Source organism: Aquarana catesbeiana, linkage group LG02 (assembly GCF_042186555.1).
Source record: "Aquarana catesbeiana isolate 2022-GZ linkage group LG02, ASM4218655v1, whole genome shotgun sequence".
Lineage (NCBI taxonomy): Eukaryota > Metazoa > Chordata > Amphibia > Anura > Ranidae > Aquarana > Aquarana catesbeiana.
In genome coordinates, this window is record NC_133325.1 from 749181570 (window position 1) to 749199868 (window position 18299).

The 18299-nt window shown below is 43.3% G+C and overlaps 1 pseudogene; it reads right to left on the reverse strand.

The window, feature by feature from the left end:
- The window catches only part of LOC141127718 (solute carrier family 22 member 15-like), a 44327-nt pseudogene extending 26730 nt beyond the window's left edge, over positions 1 to 17597 (reverse strand).
- Between the last annotated feature and the right edge of the window lie 702 nt (positions 17598 to 18299).

The window sequence follows — 18299 nt, forward strand, 5'->3', positions numbered from 1 at the left end:
CGTTGGAATCCATCTGTCCCCACAGAGGGCTGTATCTGCATGTGCATATGACCTTGCTATAAAGGAGGTCCACCGGTTACGGTAAGGGCTCAATCTTACTGTCATCTGGATTCACCTTCAGCCTGGATGTTTCCTTCACATTTCCTTCTTCCCCTTTCCTTTCATACGGGCTGGGATCATTGAACTTTGGATGTGTGATTCTTCCTCATTGGATTTGCTCGTTCTTACCAAGGTTTTTATGAATGGACTTTATCATATACTTACAAGCAATTCATGAACTTCAATCACTATTTCTTTTCATATAATTTTTCTTTTTTTTTTTGTCACTTGATTGCAAGCGCACTTATATATTCTTCTCTATTTTGACCACATTTATATTTGTGTTTTTTTGTTGCAGCTGCAGTTTAGTGCTTTATAATTTATTTGCTTTTTAGCGCGTTTTTTTTTCTTTTTACATGGACATACATGTATCTCTATGGGATATCAGACGTTAGCAGATAAAAAAATGGTTGTTAGCGCACGATACGCTTACATCTGATCCTCTGACATCTGTTTTGAAACCCTTTTTTTTTTTCCTAATTAAACACACGGCATATAGCTGATTGCTAAGGAGGGGGCCGGGAAGTCATCCTCCGCATCCTTGACAACCGATGACACCCGCTGACAGCTGAATGTAAAAAAAAAAAAAAAAACAGCATGGGGTTCCCCCCAGGTCCATACCAGGGAAAATTGCGTGCCCCCCCCCCAAATCCATACCAGACCCTTATCCGAGCTTGCAGCCCGGCAAGTCAGGAAAGGAAGGGGACGAGAGAGCGCCCCCCCTGAACCATAACAGGCCACATGCCCTCAACATGGGGGGTGGGTGCACCTTACCCCATGTGGATGGGGACAAGGACCTCTTCTTAACATTACTGGCTGGTGGTTGTCGGGGGTCTGCAGGCGGGGGGCTTATCAGTATCTGGATACCCTATTTAACAAGGGGGCCCCCAGATCCCAGGCCCCCCCTATGTAAATGGGTATTGGGTACATACTACCCCTACACATTCACCAAAGAGGCAGTGAAATGTTAAAAAGAAACAAGAGTCGGTGTTTGACAATTCCTTTATTAATAGCTCTGTGTTCTCCAGGTGCCGTCTTCTCCACCGCCATCTCTTCCCGCCACCGTCTTCTCCTGCCATCTCTCCTGGTGCCTTCTCTCCTGCCGCTGTCTTCTTCCTCACTGCTGGGTCCCCGCTAAAAAAATTAAAAAGCTGCGGTGCTTCTGTTGCCTTCTTCCTCCATTGTGTTGTCATCCGCTGTCTGGCATCTGTTATATAGCCATGGGGCGTGGCTGTCTGATGATGTCACCCGGAAAGCCCGCCGTTGTGATATCACAGGGGTCTGGCTCTCCAGGTGACATCATCTGATGGTCACACCCCATGGCTATAAAGCAGATGCCAGACAGAGGACGACTACACTAAAGGAGGAAGACGGCAACAGAAGAACAGCGTCTTTTTAAAAAAATTTAGCGGGTAACTGGTGGTGAGGAAGAAGACGGCGGTGGGAGAGAAGACATCGGGGATGACGGCGGCGGGAGGAGAAGACGGCAGCGGGAGAGAAAGTACTGGGGAAGACAGCAGAGGGAGGAGAAGGCAGCGGCGGGACAGAAGGCACCAGGAGAGACAGCAGGAGGAGACAAGGGCATGAAGAGATGGCGGCAGGAAGAGACGGCGGCAGAGAAGACGGCACCAGGAGAAGACAGAGCTATTAATAAAGGAATTGTCAAAAACCGGCTTTTGGTTTTTTTTAAATTTCACTGCCTTTTTGGTGAATGGGTAGGGGTAGTATTTCAATTCCAATAAGCCCCCCACCCGCAGACCCTGACAACCAACAGCCAGGGTTGTCGGGAAGAGGCCCTTTGTCCCCATCAACATGTTTCTACTACACTTCTGGTGGTGTACACAGTATCTAATACAGTGTACTGTGGTGTTGCAAAACAAAATATACATCATGTCCAGAAGGCCACCAAGGAGAGGCAGACGCTTACAGGCCACTAAAACAGGGCAAGCAGCCTCTGTGTCTACAGTCAACAGTGCTGATCGTGGACATGGTGCATCCTCTGCATGTGGCCGTGGGGCATGCTTGTCCTTTTTTTATGCTGCTGGCCATGTTATTGAGCCAGAACATGCAGAAGAGTTGGTGGAGTGGATAACAAAGCCGTCCTCATCCCCCTCATCCTCTGTCACCTAGGCTCAGAGTAGTTTGCCTTCCAATGCAGCTGCCAAAGCGGCCTGTCCCACCAGCTCCTTGTTCACAGTCACTCCTTCCATAGCCCCAGCATCATGCATAGATGAGTCCCCAGAACTATTCGACCACAGTGTCGGCAGGGTCGGGTACATGCTACTGGAGGATGCGCAGCGATTTGAAGGCTCCGATGTTGGTTCCCAGGTTGAGGAAGTGAGCCTAGAGAGAGGGGGTGCCCAAGAAGGACAAGAAACTGATAGTCATGTTCCCCCAGCTGCAGCATACTGCCAAGTTTGCTCCAGTAACAAGGAGGGAGGGGATGATGAGGTTACTGACTCTACTTGGGTGCATGAGAGAAGAGAGGAGGAGGAGGCACAACTCCAACGAGGCAGGATGACCTCTAGGGGGCAGCTTAAGGGCAACCACCCTATTGCATCACACTGCAGAGCTCCGCAGATGCAGGGCACTGCTGACTCCCAGCTGACTTTTAAAAGTTCCTTGGTGTGGGCCTTTTTTGACACATGTGCAGCAGATCGCACTGTTGCTGTTTGCAACCTATGTCTTAAGTGGGTCAAGTGTGGCCAGAACAGCAGCCGCTTGGGCACCACATGCTTGACCAGACATATGACTGCAGTCCGTTGACAACAGCACTTGAAAGACCCACATCAAAGAAAAAGGCGGACTTCTCCTTGCTCCTCATCTGGGATCTCCAACCCCACTTTAACTCCAGTCCTCTCAAAAACCTGCACTGAGAGGAATGAAGGTATAGCAATAGGTATCCCAAGTACTTGCAGCCAATCTACTAGCAGTATGCCACCATCTGATTTTAGCAGAAACATTTCCCTACCCCAGTTGCTGAAGCATAAAAAGAAATTCACATCCACATCCACATGCTCAGCGTCTGAATGCTAGCTTGGCCAAATTGCTAGCACTGCAACCACTGCCTTTTCCACTGGTAGACTCTGCCCCCTTTCGTAAATTTGTGGAATGTGCTGTACCTCAGTGGCAGGTTCCAAAACACCATTTCTTTTCACGAAAGGCCTTTCCGCCTCTCTACCGGCACGTGGAAGGCAATGTTTTGGCCTTGTTGGACAGGGCGGTCAGCAGTAAGGTGCATATTACTGCTGACTCATGGTCCAGCAGGCATGGGCAGGGACGTTACCTTTCCTTAATGGTGCACTGGGTAACTGCTGGCAGCTGGGAAGGATGCAGGACAGGGTTCAGTATTGTTGGAGCTTGTTCCGCCACCATGCCTCCAAAATGCTAGTGGTGATTCTGCCACAGCTCTCTCCTGCACCCCTCCTCTTCTTCTTCCTCCATGGCCTCTTCTGCAGATTTGTCCTCTGAACCAGCGGTGCTCCGTAAGCGTTCAAGGGGCTACGCAAGCAGTCAGGCAAAAAGATGCCATGCCATGCTTGAGTTTTTTTTTATCACCTAGTTTTGTGGTTTTCACATCCCCACCAACCCGGGCTGGGTTGGTGTAATATATTATTTACCTTTTACCTGGCTTGGGCAGGCTCTGCCCAAGGTTAGATTTCATACACTAACACCTTCACAATTTTCATTTTACAGTACATCCACTGGAACTGGCATATACACTGCATCATCTATTTATCAACCACAGGGAACTTTACTACCACTGGTGTTCCCCATGCTGCAGCCCTGGGCCTCGGTGTGGCCGTGCCTCTGCCGCCTCAGCTCCTGTGGGAGACTCGCTTTCCCCATGGCGTTTTCAACTTCCAATAATATTGTCCAATTACTTACTTTTACCTACAGGATCATCCTCGCTCTTACTTCCTCTGTGTCCAGCGATTATTCATTTTGTAATCCTTTACTCTTCTATTTTAGACCGTTGCACATTCAACTGCTCCTGATGAGTGGGAATCCCCCCCGGAACGCGTAGAGCCCTAGCCTTATGCTACACCACATAATCACGTGATCCCGAGATTCCGCAATAGTGTTACTTATTTTATCATCAATGTTCACAAATTTATTATTATTGTTGTTGTTTATGAATTAGCATAATCACACTATCGAGTACCAATGTTTCTATTACCCTTAGACTGGTTATGAATTATGCCATTATCAACACAATCATATTCCTCATGAAGTAGCTTAATCGCATTATCGTGTACCAATATTTCTATTACCCATTGATTGGTTATGAATTATGTTATAATCTTGCATAATAAATTGTTTTATTTAATTTTATCATTTTATTCTTGTGATTCAACGTATATGCTTTTGGCATCCATGATCATGTGATTCTTATTTCTTTCTACATTCTTAGATGTGCTTCATTTAAAGTCACAAACCTTCCTTTTGATTATTTTTCCTTGTATACATTAGAGATGGAGGCAGATGAATCTATTCATTCATTGCCTCATCTAAAGTCCCAAAACTCCCCTTCCTCTTATTGCCAGTGCTTGAGTTGGTCTGCTTAGGGTACAGGAGCCACACTAAGGCAGAGATTCTGTCAGCTCTGCAGGGGCAGGCTCAGAGGTGGTTGACACCACGCCAGCAACGGTTGTATGCGACAATGGCACCAACCTTTTATTCACCCTCCGACAGGGACACTTGACCAATGTTTCATGTTTTGTCACCATTTGAGTAGGCCACGAGGATGGTGAGCAGCGACAATGCATGCATCAGTGACACTGTCCCTCTTGTCTTCCTGTTGGAGCACACACTTCGTGGAATAATGGACAGGGAACTTGAGGCAGAACAGCAGGAGGAAGGGGAGGACTTCCTTACCTCGCAAGGCCCCCCTTTATCCAGTATTCCTGCGGGCCCGCCAAACACAAAGAAAGTATAGAAGGAGAATTGTGTCAGCATAGACATGGAGGATAACACTCAGCAGCAGTCTCTGTTTAACAGGGGCATGTAATTCCAAATCTTAATATAATATTTCACAGCAGGGCCCATTCCTGCGCTCACCAAGAGTAACTGTGAGGGCTTACAGTGTTCTGGTACCACCAACACCTAAGGCCCAATTTTCTGCAGAGTATATAGGGCAGGCCATATAGTATATTTACTGCTGTTCAGAGTATATAGTGCCTGGGGGACCCCCACGCCATTTTTTTTTATTTGGGTCTGGGGTTCCCCTTAATATACATACCAGACCCAAATGGCCTGGTAATGGACTGGGGGGGGGGGCCAATGCCGTTTTTTTCAATGATTTTCATCTTTATTGCTGGGACCCGACAATACATTACAGCCCCGAGCAGTTTTAAATGACCTTTTTTCCTTTAAAAATGTCATTTTGCTGTGGTATTGTTCTAAACACTGGAAAACTGCGCCACTTTACAGGCATACTATAGACACCCCCCAGGCACGAAAGGACTATTTAATTTTGATTGTTTCACTTAAAGCATTATTAAAATCACTGCTCCCGAAAAAACGACAGTTTTTAAAACTTTTTTTTGCATTGATACATGTCCCCTGGGGCAGGACCTGGTCCCCAAAGACTTTTTATGGCAATAGCTTGCATATAAGCCTTTAAAATTAGCACTTTTGATTTTTTACGTTCGTGTCCCATAGACTTTAACGGTGTTCGTGTTATCGAACAAATGTTTTGTCTGTTCGCATGTTCTGCTGCGAACCGAACCGGGGGGTGTTCGGCTCATCCCTAGTCACAAGTCGGATGGTTAGGACAAGGATCCTACTTTGATTTGACTTCAATGATATTCAATTGGTTGAAGTAGGACCAAAGTCGGACCAAAGTAGTGCAGGGAGCATTTTCAAAGTCGTACTGCCTTGTGTCGGACCAGTTAAGCTCTCATAGGGAATCTTTGATTTTCACACATCATGCGACATGAGCTCCCAATGTCGGAGCGTTTGTCGTACCAGTGTGAACCCAGGATTAAACCGTTTTAAAATGTTCTGAGTCCTTGTAGTCTGACTTGTCCTTTGACCAATCAAAACAATCCCATTGTGACATAAATTCCTTTTCCTGCTGCTGTAATCATCATGTCGGATGTCACAAGTCAGATGGTTAGGACAAGGATCCTACTTTGATCCAACTTCAGTGATAGTCAATGGGCTGAAGTAGGACCAAAGTCGGACCAAAGTAGTGCAGGAACCTTTTCGAATCGACTTGTGTTGGACCAGTTAAGACAGCTCTCCTAGGAAACCATTGATTTACACACGTCATGCGACATGTGCTTCCAAAGTCGGAGCATATGTAGTACCAGCGTGAACCCAGCCTAATCCCCTAGCATTGCAGTAGCTGTTGAGAGGAAAGAAAGTGACAATAAACAATATCCTTATGCTCCAAAAATGATCTATACACATCTGCTACATAATGGGCTTGTAATCTATTTTTCACAAAATAATTACTTGCTGTGTTTTTCTGCCTTCTTGTAACATCCTCCATGAGCTCCTGAATAGGGTTGCCACCTCATCCCTCTGTGGCTGATTAAGGTGGTAATTAAACTCACTTGGTGCCTTATCTGCATTAAATCAGGGTTTAAAGGGATGAGGTGGCAACCCTACTCCTGAACCTCTTCTTCCCACTGTCACCTTTGTTTGTTTGGAACGAGCAATGCACATGTAGTGGGTGCAGATGTTTTCCTCCGCCCCCCCCCCCCCGGTCAGCCAGCATCACTGCCAGGGACACAGACACACAGGCTGGCACACAGGCAGAGCCACAGCTGGGGGCGTTTCCTCCCCCCTCCCTCTCCTCCCCACACACAACAGAGCGGGTCGGTGTTCTGCCGAAAACTCCAACTCGCCAAAATCTCCAACCACGTCACTTCTGTGACTCTTCAGCAGCAATAATTGGAGATTTTGACAAGTTGCCTGTTTTCACAGAACACCGGCAGCGTATACACTAAGGTACACGATATTATGAGTGAACATTGTTAGTCCGCCCGGTAGTAACCAACAACATGGCCGCCTCCAAGGCTTTCCAAGACTTTTTCCTCTTTACCTAGTGTTGGAGTTGGAGTTTTCAGCAGAACACCGGATTGGATAGCTGTCTGCTCAAGTCTCCTGCTGATTGGCTGCCACAGGGGACCAATCAGGGGAAAGCAAGAGCAGGGCATCTTGGGACATGTAGTCCCGAAGAGGAGCGGCCTCACTACAGTGAATGAGCAGTGGACTGCAGCCCCTGGCATGCCAAGGGGGAGAGCTGGAGCCAAGGGAGGAGGAGGAAGGACTCAGGCAGCCCAGGGGGAGAAAGAAGACCATGAGGCAAGAGAGGGATGGCTGCTAAGCCAGAGGGGTGATCCCATCCACTAGCCAGCTTCACCCTGGGATGCCAGACCACCGCTACAGACACCCCATTGGCTGTGTGGGTGTCTGTGCAGACATTGCTGTGTCACCGAGTGTCCGGGTCGCCAGGCGGACATCAAAGGTCAGCATATCCTTCAGAAGCCTGTTCTGGAACATCCTTTGCCGTGGGCCCTGATCTAGCCGGGAATTGATGAGTGGGCAGAAGCCCACCTTGTGCAAATCCTTTTAACCACTTCAGTACTGGGCACTTTCACCCCCTTCCTTCCCAGACCAATTTTCACCTTTCAGCGCTGTCGCACTTTGAATGACAGTTGGGCAGTCTTACAACACTGTACCCAAATGACAGTTTATCATTTTTTTCACACAAATAGAGATTTCTTTTGGTGGTATTTATTCACCACTGGGGTTTTTATTTTTTTACGCTACAAACAAAAAAAGACTAAAAATTTTCAAAAAAATGACATTTTTCTTAGTTTCCGTTATACAATTTTGCAAATAAGTAATTTCTCTTGATACATTTGAACAAAAATGATGCTGCTACATTTCTTTGGTAAAAAATAACCCAAATCAGTGTTTATTTGGTGTTGGCAGTGATGGGGGACAGACAGGTGTTGTACAGTATGGGAACACTGACATGTGTATGGGGACAGGGGTATCAGTGGTGCTTGGTGTAATGCTTGTGGGGTGATCTGTAGCAGCTCTCTGTGTAAAATCATCCGCACACAGAAAGCTGTCACAGATCTGCAGATTACCCCTGCACTGAGCTCTCACTGAGCTCGGCGGGGAGAAATGTCACAGAGACATGCGTCTCTGGGGTTAATTTACTAAAGGCAAATCCACTTTGCACTACAAGTGCACTGAAAGTACACTTGAAAGTGCATTTGTAAATGCAGTCACTGTAGATCGCTGTAGATCTGAGGGGAAGCTCTGAAATGAGGTTAAGCTCTGCTGATTTTATCATCCAATCATGTGCAAGGTAAAATGCTGTTTTTTATTTCCCCTCGGATCTACAGGGACTTTACTTCCAAATGCACTTGCAGTGCACTTGTAGTGCAAAGGGGATTTGCCGTTAGTAAATAACCCCCACTGTTTACATTGTGATGGCTGTGATTGGACACACCCGTCACGTGATTGGGAGGGCCAATCACAGTGCCCATATCCCAATCTCTGCTCAGCTGGATTCTGTGATCATAATGATCACAGGATCGAGCCGCAGCACGCCTCATGGCCGCCCTGCGAGCGCTCGTTCTGAGGGACGTTCCTGAACATCCACTAAGAAGGAGGAAAGGACCACCCGGCCGTTTATGTGTAGAGACACTGTATTCAGACACCTTTACTTTCTTTTGCATCACAGCCTTTCAGGAGACACTTTGCACTAGTTACGCCCTGTTACTGAGTTTCTTTGCATAAGAAATCTCTTTGTACTGTTTTAACTAGCTGAAGATATAGGACAACTCCGCTATAAGGGCTCCCACATATTCTTCTGCCACGCCAAAGACTCAGTGACAAACACTGATAGTAAGGAGGAACTCTAACTTTAAAGTATAAAGTTGATGTTAAAGTTGATGTTTATTGATGCATATTGTAATACGAATTTGTGTTTGGGCCTGTGACCTCAGGATTCTAGGGAAATAGAGTGACCGGCCACAAGTCATCTTCATTCCTCTTCATGCCAGAGTACATAGGGCCTATTCAGGCCCTTTGAGTTGGTTAAAGCTGTGCTCTAGATACTTTGTTTTTCTCTTTGTGTTATGCTGCATAATATCAGAGTTTGCCATATTTACCTACCTAGTTAAAGTTATTTCTGTTGTCTTTTAGTAAAATACTTTCGGTTCACTACAGTTTGGTGTCCTTCTGCCATTATGTCTACAGTCATATTTGATCACTAGGTGTGCCAGAGGGGCCAAGACATATTTAAATATTCTCAAGCAGCTCCTACAGGGGTGGTGCTACACACACTACACATCCCATAGTCCATAGTCGATCTCAGGAGAGAGCAAGACAGGGTGGCTACGTTCCTACATACAGTGGGACCATAGAGAATGAAGGTAGCCATCATCTAACAGGAAGTCAGATCACAGCAGCAAAAGAAAAAAATATTTGATTTGGAGAAGAATGAGAGCAATAGAAGGGACTTTTCTGAGTTAAAAATACATTCTTGAATACATTTGTCTTTAAAAAATCAGAGTTTGGTGTCACTTTAACTTTTTATCATTAACATTGTCTGGGTCAAATTAGGCCAGGAATGTTGTATGAGAACTGACATTACCAGGCCAAGCCAAATCTATACTGTAAACGGGATGTGAAGCACTGTGATAATGTTATCAGTCACTAGGTCATGGCAACCATTCTTCCAGAGACATGTAGTTTTTATTTAGAGATTACCGAAATGCTCACAGAAAATAAATGATAGTAATTCAGAAAATTACTACAAGGAAACGTATTACCTATTAGTAAGTGTTACATGGTACAGTGGAAATGTATATTACCTTAATATCACCATTTGTTTTTTTTCATGCATTATAACAGTGCTCTCCGAACTGTGGCCTGTGGGCTGAATGTTGCCCTCTGCTTGCCTTTATCTATCCCAACCATTCCTCTTACTGACACCAACAATGGGGCATTTTTTCTTCCACTGACACTAATAATGAGGCACTATTGATGGGGCACTATTCCTCCATCTACTGACTACAGGCACTGTGTCATTTTTTTACTCCTGCTGACACTGGGGCATTTTCTACTCTCCTTTGGCCACTCCAGTCCCCCTAAAGTAAACTGGCCCTTTGTTTAGAAAGTATGGAGACCCCTGCATTATAACATAAATATTTCACGGTAATGTTTATTGGTCTTGTATATTGTTATTCTTTCACCCTCATTCCTACTGTGTATAGAGGGCTCCTTACAAAGTTTAATCACAGAAAGACTGGCAAATGAAGCAGCTTATGCTGCTCTATCTTCAGAAATAATTCAATTTTTTGTCATGGGTACACTCTGTAAGAAACGTTTTTTGGTAGTGTTTTTTTTATATACAATAAAAAAAGATTTAAAACATCAGCTTAAAAAATTATAAAAAAAAAAAAACAAAAAACCTGCGCAAAAATAAATAAATGAAAAGGATTTAAAACAATTCTTCTATGCTTTTAATATCCATGTGTGGTTCTTGTCTTCTGTCTTTGCTTATAGCCCATGTCCATCCATTCCCTCTGTACAACCCTATAAAAGGTTTAATAGAATGTCACTGTGAGGTTCATAAAATAATAAAGTTCAGTGAGTAATGATTAGTGGTTACATCCACACCAACCGTTAAGATATAATTGTAATTTAAGTGTAAATAAAGCCAAAACTTTTTATTTTAGTTTTGGATAGAACATGAAAGGGTTAGAACCTTTGTCAAAGATTATTACTGTCTGTGCCCCTCACCCTCTCCATTGTTCTGATGACCACTGTCCCCGGTACAGAATGTGATGGGAAATGCAAACTGATTGAGTTATCACCGAAATAGGAGGTGAGGAAAATTTTTAAAGCCAAACCCATTGTAGGGACAACAGTCTAGGAGAGGACGTCCCTTCGCTTTGGAGGGGTCTCCACTTACTTATTCAGTCTCTGGGATAGCAGCTGAAGGGAAATCTGACTGAGGGATCATGGACAGCAAAAAGTAAAACATCAGTAGGGGTCTGAACTATTTCCTACTGTATCCAAAAGAGAACAACAAGTAAAAAAAAAAAATATATATATATAGGCGCCCCAATACTTTTGGTAATATAGTATATATATATATATATATATATATATATATATATATATATATATATATATATATATATATATATACTATATTACCAAAAGTATTGGGGCGCCTGCCTTTACACGCACATGAACGTTAATGGAGTCCCAGTCTTAATCCGTAGGGTTCAATACTGAGTTGGCCCACCCTTTGCAGCTATAACAGATTCAACTCTTCTGGGAAGGCTGTCCACAAGGTTTAGGAGTGTGTCTGAGGGAATGTTTGAACATTCTTCCAGAAGCGCATTTGTGAGGTCAGGCACTGATATTGGAAGAGAAGGCCTGTCTTTCAGTCTCAACTGTAATTCATAGGTGTTCTATCAGGTTGAGGTCAGGACTCTGTGAAGGCTGGTCAAGTTCCTCCACCCCAAACTCGCTCATCCGTGTCTTTATGGACCTTGCTTTGGGCACTGGTCCAAATCCTTTGCTGGAGGGGGGATTATGGTGTGGGGTTGTTTTACAGGGGTTGGGCTTGGCCCCTTAGTTCCAGTGAAGAGAACTCTTAAGGCATCAGCATGTCAAGACATTTTTGACAATTTCATGCTCCCAACTTTGTGGGAACAGTTTGGGGATGGCCCCTTCCTGTTCCAACATGACTGTGCACCAGTGCACAAACAAGGTCCATAAAGACATGGATGAGCAAGTTTGTGGTGGAGGAACTTGACTGGCCTGCACAGAGTCCTGACCTAAACCCGAAAGAACACCTTTGGGATGAATTAGAGCAGGGATTGCGAGCCAGGCCTTCTCGTCCAAATCAGTGCCTGACCTCACAAATGCGCTTCTGAAAGAATGGTCAAACATTCCCATAGACACACCCCTAACCTTGTGGACAGCCTCCCCTGCTGTATACATATACATATATATACTTTAAAGGAGAAGTATTGCCAAAGCTTTTTTGGCTATACTTCTCCTGTGGATGACATGAATGCACTCCTGTGATCTGTTTTTAGCTGGCAGAGGGCTGAAGCCCGTCGTCAGCTGATGTCAAAGGGCAGGTCAAGGCTCCGGAAAGGTCCTGACCATATGGTCGGGACCCACACAGAAGCCTGGATCGGCACCGGATTCAGCCTCTCAGCGATCCACCGAGAGCCTGAGCCAGCTCCTCCTGCCCCTTCCAGAGCCCAGCGCTCCGGTAAACGCTGGAGGGGAGAGCAGAGAGCCGCTGACTGACAATCATCAGCTCTCTGCTCAGAGCAGAAGGGAGAACTAAGTGGAGAACTAATGCTGCATCCACCTAGGGGAGTATAAATGTCTCTTTTAAGGCAGACAGAAAAATAAATGATGAATTCAGATTGGCTGTTTTTAGTTGATAAACTCTGGACATTGATCGTTGACTAAAGGCCATCATCTAATGAAGTGTAAAAAGAGACTTTCACAAGAAAGAATATATTTAAAGCATTTTATTACAATAAATTAAACAAATAATTAGGACAAATTCAATAAATACACTTGTGCATCATAAAATCAGAAACACATTAGTACATGTACCTCTTCGGCGACAATAAAAAAAATGTACAATAATACTATCAAACATTTCCATCATACAGAGCAGGCCATAATGTGATGCTGTGAACACACATGTGTTAATTCTGCTCCCACGATCCGTTGCCAGTCACTGGCACGGATTACCTTTCTTAGTCATTAAACATTAGAATAAACATTGCCCTTTTTTCAAAGTTTCTGAAACTGTCTATAGAGCTCTATGCAAAAAACATTTGCTGTGTGGACGTCTTAAGGATTCACACAGACACAACAAATAATCCTTGTATTTTTTGTAATATGAATTGCTCCTATAATCATTAGCTCCCTCTAATGGCCAAAATATAGTATTTTTCTAAAATACCTCAATCAAAAAAAAAAAATACTGCATTATGTCCACTAGATGGAGCTGAAGATCATAAGAGATAATATGGGAATCATTTGTTTTGCCAGTGCGAATGCTTAAGACTTCTGTATGGCACATTTTTTATACATAGACCCAGATAGTGTCAACCAGCATTGAGTCAAATTAAGACTTCTGCCAATGTGAATCAGAAAAGTGGAGCAACACAATTGTCAGTTTAGACACTTTGAAAACTGAGGGCTGGTGTAAGCTAGCTGTGGTATCTTCATAAGGAAACAATCTGGTGTTATTACTTCTGCAAAAATGCATTATTACCAACTGAGTCATAAATTTTACAAAAACAAAATGCTGAAGTCAAAGGCAAAACTATTGTAGCTATATGTAGTAGTCTACAATACAAAACACTTCCATATTAATAGTGCCAAATGTCAAAATAATTGGTGTCTGCCTTTATCTGGGATGGGATATGATAGCGCAGTCTGTTTTTATCAGACTGTGATTGCTGACTGCTGTTCTATTAGTTTACTATCCCCTTAGAAGGAGCAGTACTGAGCAGTAATAGGGTAAGAGGAGACAGGTTCTCTTTTTTGGGAGGCTAAAAAAGCAAAGAAAATGTTAGGTGATTTTCATAGCACACACGTGGATTCTATGTTCCATTTTTCCATTGCAGGTCAAAAAACAAAAGATGAATGTTGATATCTTCCTATGGGGGACAGCTTCATTTTTCCCCTCCTTGACATCTTATAACAGGAACCCTTTCAAAAATGATTTTTATCTTGACTCCAATTTCCCTCCTTAATGGTTTGCCTCCATACAAACAAGTGCAAAAGCTCATGACATGATTGGGTCCAATGGACGTTGCAACTGTTTCAATATAGATCTAGTTTACAATAGTCAAGGCCTCGGTGGTCATTGCCTAAGAACATTTTTTTTCCGGTCCCCGTTGTTATTCTTTTTTGTGATTTTGGTCTATAAAACAACCATACCGAAAATAGTATGCATATGATTTCTTTTTACATTTTGACAGTAGATAGCTAAGACTATATTTACTGTATAAGAGTCCCTAGGCACAGTTGCATGGTGATGCACTTTTTCAAAGGATTTAACCCTTAATCTTTTGTTCCCCAACCACAGACAAACTACAGAGAAAAAAATTAAAAAAAGAATGCTTAAAATGCTGTCTTGGTTATATGCTTGGTGTGGTAAACTAAGAGCCCGTTTTACTAAAACTTTGCTAAAAGCTGAAGTGGAGAGGAAAACTGTCCATTCAAATGATGGGGATTTAAAAAATAAGAACTTCTCCCAAGCATGAATAAATGTTTGTAGTAAGCATAGGTTCTTCTCAAACCAATAAGTCTTCAGGGAAAGAGTGTATAGGTTCTTGTTACCAGAACAGCAGAAAGTTTTGTGACTTCTCCTTGGGACCCCTGTCAGCAGGCCCTACACCAAACCATCTTCCCTTCATTGATGATACCAGAAACAGGGGTCTCCAAACTTTCTAAACAAAGGGCCAGTTTACTTATTATTAATATCTCCAATTTGCCACTTCTTCGGACAAGTCCTGGCATTAAAAGTTTTTCCCCCAGTACAACTAAATAGGGTCTAGAACTGTAAGCATAACAAGATGTAATTAGCTTCAAACCTAGCAGAGCGTTAACGAGCCATATCTACTGCACAGTGTGCACATGCTGCAGAATGCAGAGCGGTTAGTTAAACGGCTGTGTCATGCAGGTTAATTGGACAAGCAGGCTCACATACCAAAAAAAGGTCAGTAGGAAATTGTATCAGCTTTTCCTAAGCAGGTACGGATTTGCATAGTGGTGAAGCCGGCTCCTTGTTCATCGGTAATTAGCACATACCTGGCTTATGTCCCATCCACATAATTACAGTGCAGAGCTTAGCAGTGAGACAAAGTCATAGCATGCTAAAGGCTGCACCTGACCTTTTCTGCTGAGCTCAGGAAAATGTACACTACTTCACCCTTTAAAGCCCAGCTGAAGTCACGGACACAGATGGGGAATCAGACAGCCAATGTGCTAATAAACACCAATGTCATAATCTTACCTGCATTTCCTTGTTACAGTTGTGCAGGTTGTCTAATAGGCACCAGTGCCCTCAATATTTCACATGGACCTGGTCAGACACACCCCCTCTCTTCCTCTGCAGTACAAGTCTGTGTTAGGTCACATGTGCTGAGGGGTGTGGCTGTTACTCAGCTCTGCCAATACATAGCACTGCAGTGTTATGGCAGGTTGCGCATATCATAACATGCAAGGGTACATGACTATAAGGAGATAAAAATGGAGTGGGTCTTCAACTGGGCTTTAAAATGTTGTACACCATCACAATGGTTGTTCAGTTTCTTACACAATAGCAGGCAAACAGTGGCCCTCTATGTGATTTAGGACTGCAAATTCTAGAGTGCATGCTGGTATTTGTAGTTTTACAGCAAGAGGTGAACCTGAGGGTGCCTAAAGGACATCGACAATTTTCCTTGCATAAAGTGAATCTATCATGATAGCAATGTGAACACTGTCACAGTTGACATTCCTTTTAAAAGCTTTCAGCAGGTGTATTTGTACTGCAGGAAGCATAACTGTTTTTAACACTACATCCTAATTCTTTCATTGATATTGCACCTATACTTTGCTATTTGGCCATACGCCCAAGGTGCACTATTGTTACGCTCATCACATCTCATGACAATAAGTAGCTGAGCTCTGGGTGGAGATAAAAGGTCTACCGGTCCTAATCCAGCAAGCAATGCAATTTCATGCAATTAATTGTAACTTAAAAAACAAAGATAGAGGGCAGTTGTACATGCACACATCATCTTTCTGCACTCCTGCTACCCCATAAACATAAACACTCGACTGAGCATTTACATTTAACACTATTGAGGGAAGAAGCAGGGGAGGCAGGCATGCTGATCAATGGATGGAAAATATGGAATAAGAAAAAGTTTTCAAACCCGTCCAATTGTTCCCCAAAGTGTAGACAACTGGCACATGTCTGCATGACAAAAGATCAATCCGGCCTAAAACGACCGCATCATTTTACGTCTATAGGCAACATTATACCAGACTCACTAACACTTTCTTGGTATCAAGGAGAAGGCCTTAGTAAAAAAAAAAAAACAGTTATCTTGCACTATTTTTACCAAATATACCAGCAATGTACAGATGTAGGGTCAGATATCCTTTCAACCTGCTTTAAAGAGATTGTGACCAAACTGGCTAAGCAGTTCTAACAGCATTGAGTGTCCATTTTCAAGTCCCCAAAACCATATGTCAGGCAGAAATTAAATACAATCTTTCTAAATCATGTATGATAATGAACTGTGTCAATGCATTATTCTTTTTCAACCCCGGTCATTGCAATACAAAAAGGGATGTACATACATTTTGAATGTAATGTTATCCCATAATATTGCATTCTTGCAATAACGCTGCCTGGAGCTCATAAAGTGGATCCCCATGGTAATACCTACTCTTACAATGTCTAAAAGTGCATTTTAAATTTAAGTTAGTTTAAATATTTACTTTAAAAGTAGTTTGATCATTACAGCATGTGCACAAAATGCATTATCAACGTTCAAAGTGGAAATATAAGAGCAAGGTCTCACCCAAGCCCCATTCAACCCCGAAGAAGCTCATTATTGCAGGGTCTGATGGGAAAAAGCAAGATTTTACTGGTTCAGGCTACTGCATTCTGTCTTTTACAGCCTGTGATCATCATCTTGCTCATTTTCAAATTAAGCTACAGAAATGTCATCAGTCAGTCATCAGATATACTGGCTTCTGGAATAGAGGGCTTGGCTAGGGGTTTTATCTCGCGTTTCGCATGGAACATAAACTGGTCGTGGCAGAGATGTTTGAGATGCGTAGATTGTGTTTTTGCACCTGTCGTTATCCTCTTCTTCATCGCAAGGGTGGTACCAGCAGAGTATAGCTCCTGCAATCAGGAGGAAAAACATGGTGGGCCACCCCAGGAAAATTGCTTCCCCGATTTCAAGTCTTTGCATTGTTTTGCAGCGGGGGTTGTTTATTTCTTGAATGATGTTGCTGGTGGTCCAGACGATTGGAATTAGAACAAGTATGCCAGCTAGAATGAAGCCAACACCAGAAGTTAGAAGAAGACAGTATCTGCCATCACGAGCTCTTCTCCACCATCGCACACATAAGAGGGCTACGATAGCTATAATGAGGGCTATGATGGAAAGTACAACAGCAAAGGACATCAGAACTCTTCCAGCTTTTAAGTCAGTGCTGATAATCACCAAAGACTCATACGGTTTGCACTCCATAGAATTTTGATTCTTGGTTGTACAGGTTAGCCACAGACCATCCCAACGGCTCAGCCATTGTCCATCTATACGTTTATCACAGTTGGCGGTGTTTCCTTCTACCATGTATGATACCCTCCACTGGGTCATCGCTGTAACAATGATGGTCAGAATCGTGCCAATAAGGCCTAGGATGAGTGCAATGAGCTGGATAATGAAAACTGCCATGGTTCTGCAGATGCTTGGCAGGTTTTTAAATGCAATACTGAAGTTTCAAAATAACTCCTGCAAACTCCTCTCCAGCCTCGGAAAGTCTCTGTGAAAATCAGAGTTTTGCTTCTTCGAAGGAGTTCTGGAGATCTGCACTTGTTGGAGTTCAATGTTTAAATGGTTCGGAGCAAGCTCTGCAGGCTGGTTTTATATATGAAGTCACGTGAAACAGCAACTCTTCGTCATAACATGCTAACTACGGGCGTGACTACACTAGGAAATCCCATTTATAATTGATGCAAGTAAAGAGCTTGGAAGTTGTGTCGAAACTTGTTTTAAAAAAAAATGCACGTTTTCTCTAGTTGTTTTACCTTACCTACAGACATCTCCTAGTAAACATTTAATGACATACAAGTTGTACCAGGACAGTACGTGCGAAGTGTGTTTCAGTGAGAGTAATGCATTTTAGGCTCAATTCACAAAACATTCATTCAAAGATAAAATTACTTATCCTGGTGTGTTAGCTTTGTGAAATGAGATTAATGTAATAGTCGTTAATATTCTAAAAAAATAAATTCAAGAATGATGTGTGCAGGCTTACGGGGTAGCTTATGATCACTTGCCACCTATAATGGGTTATGTGGTTCCTTGTCAAATGCCATTTCTGCACAAAAAGTTGGATATCAGTTTTTCTGTCACTTAGTATTACCCACTCAGTAA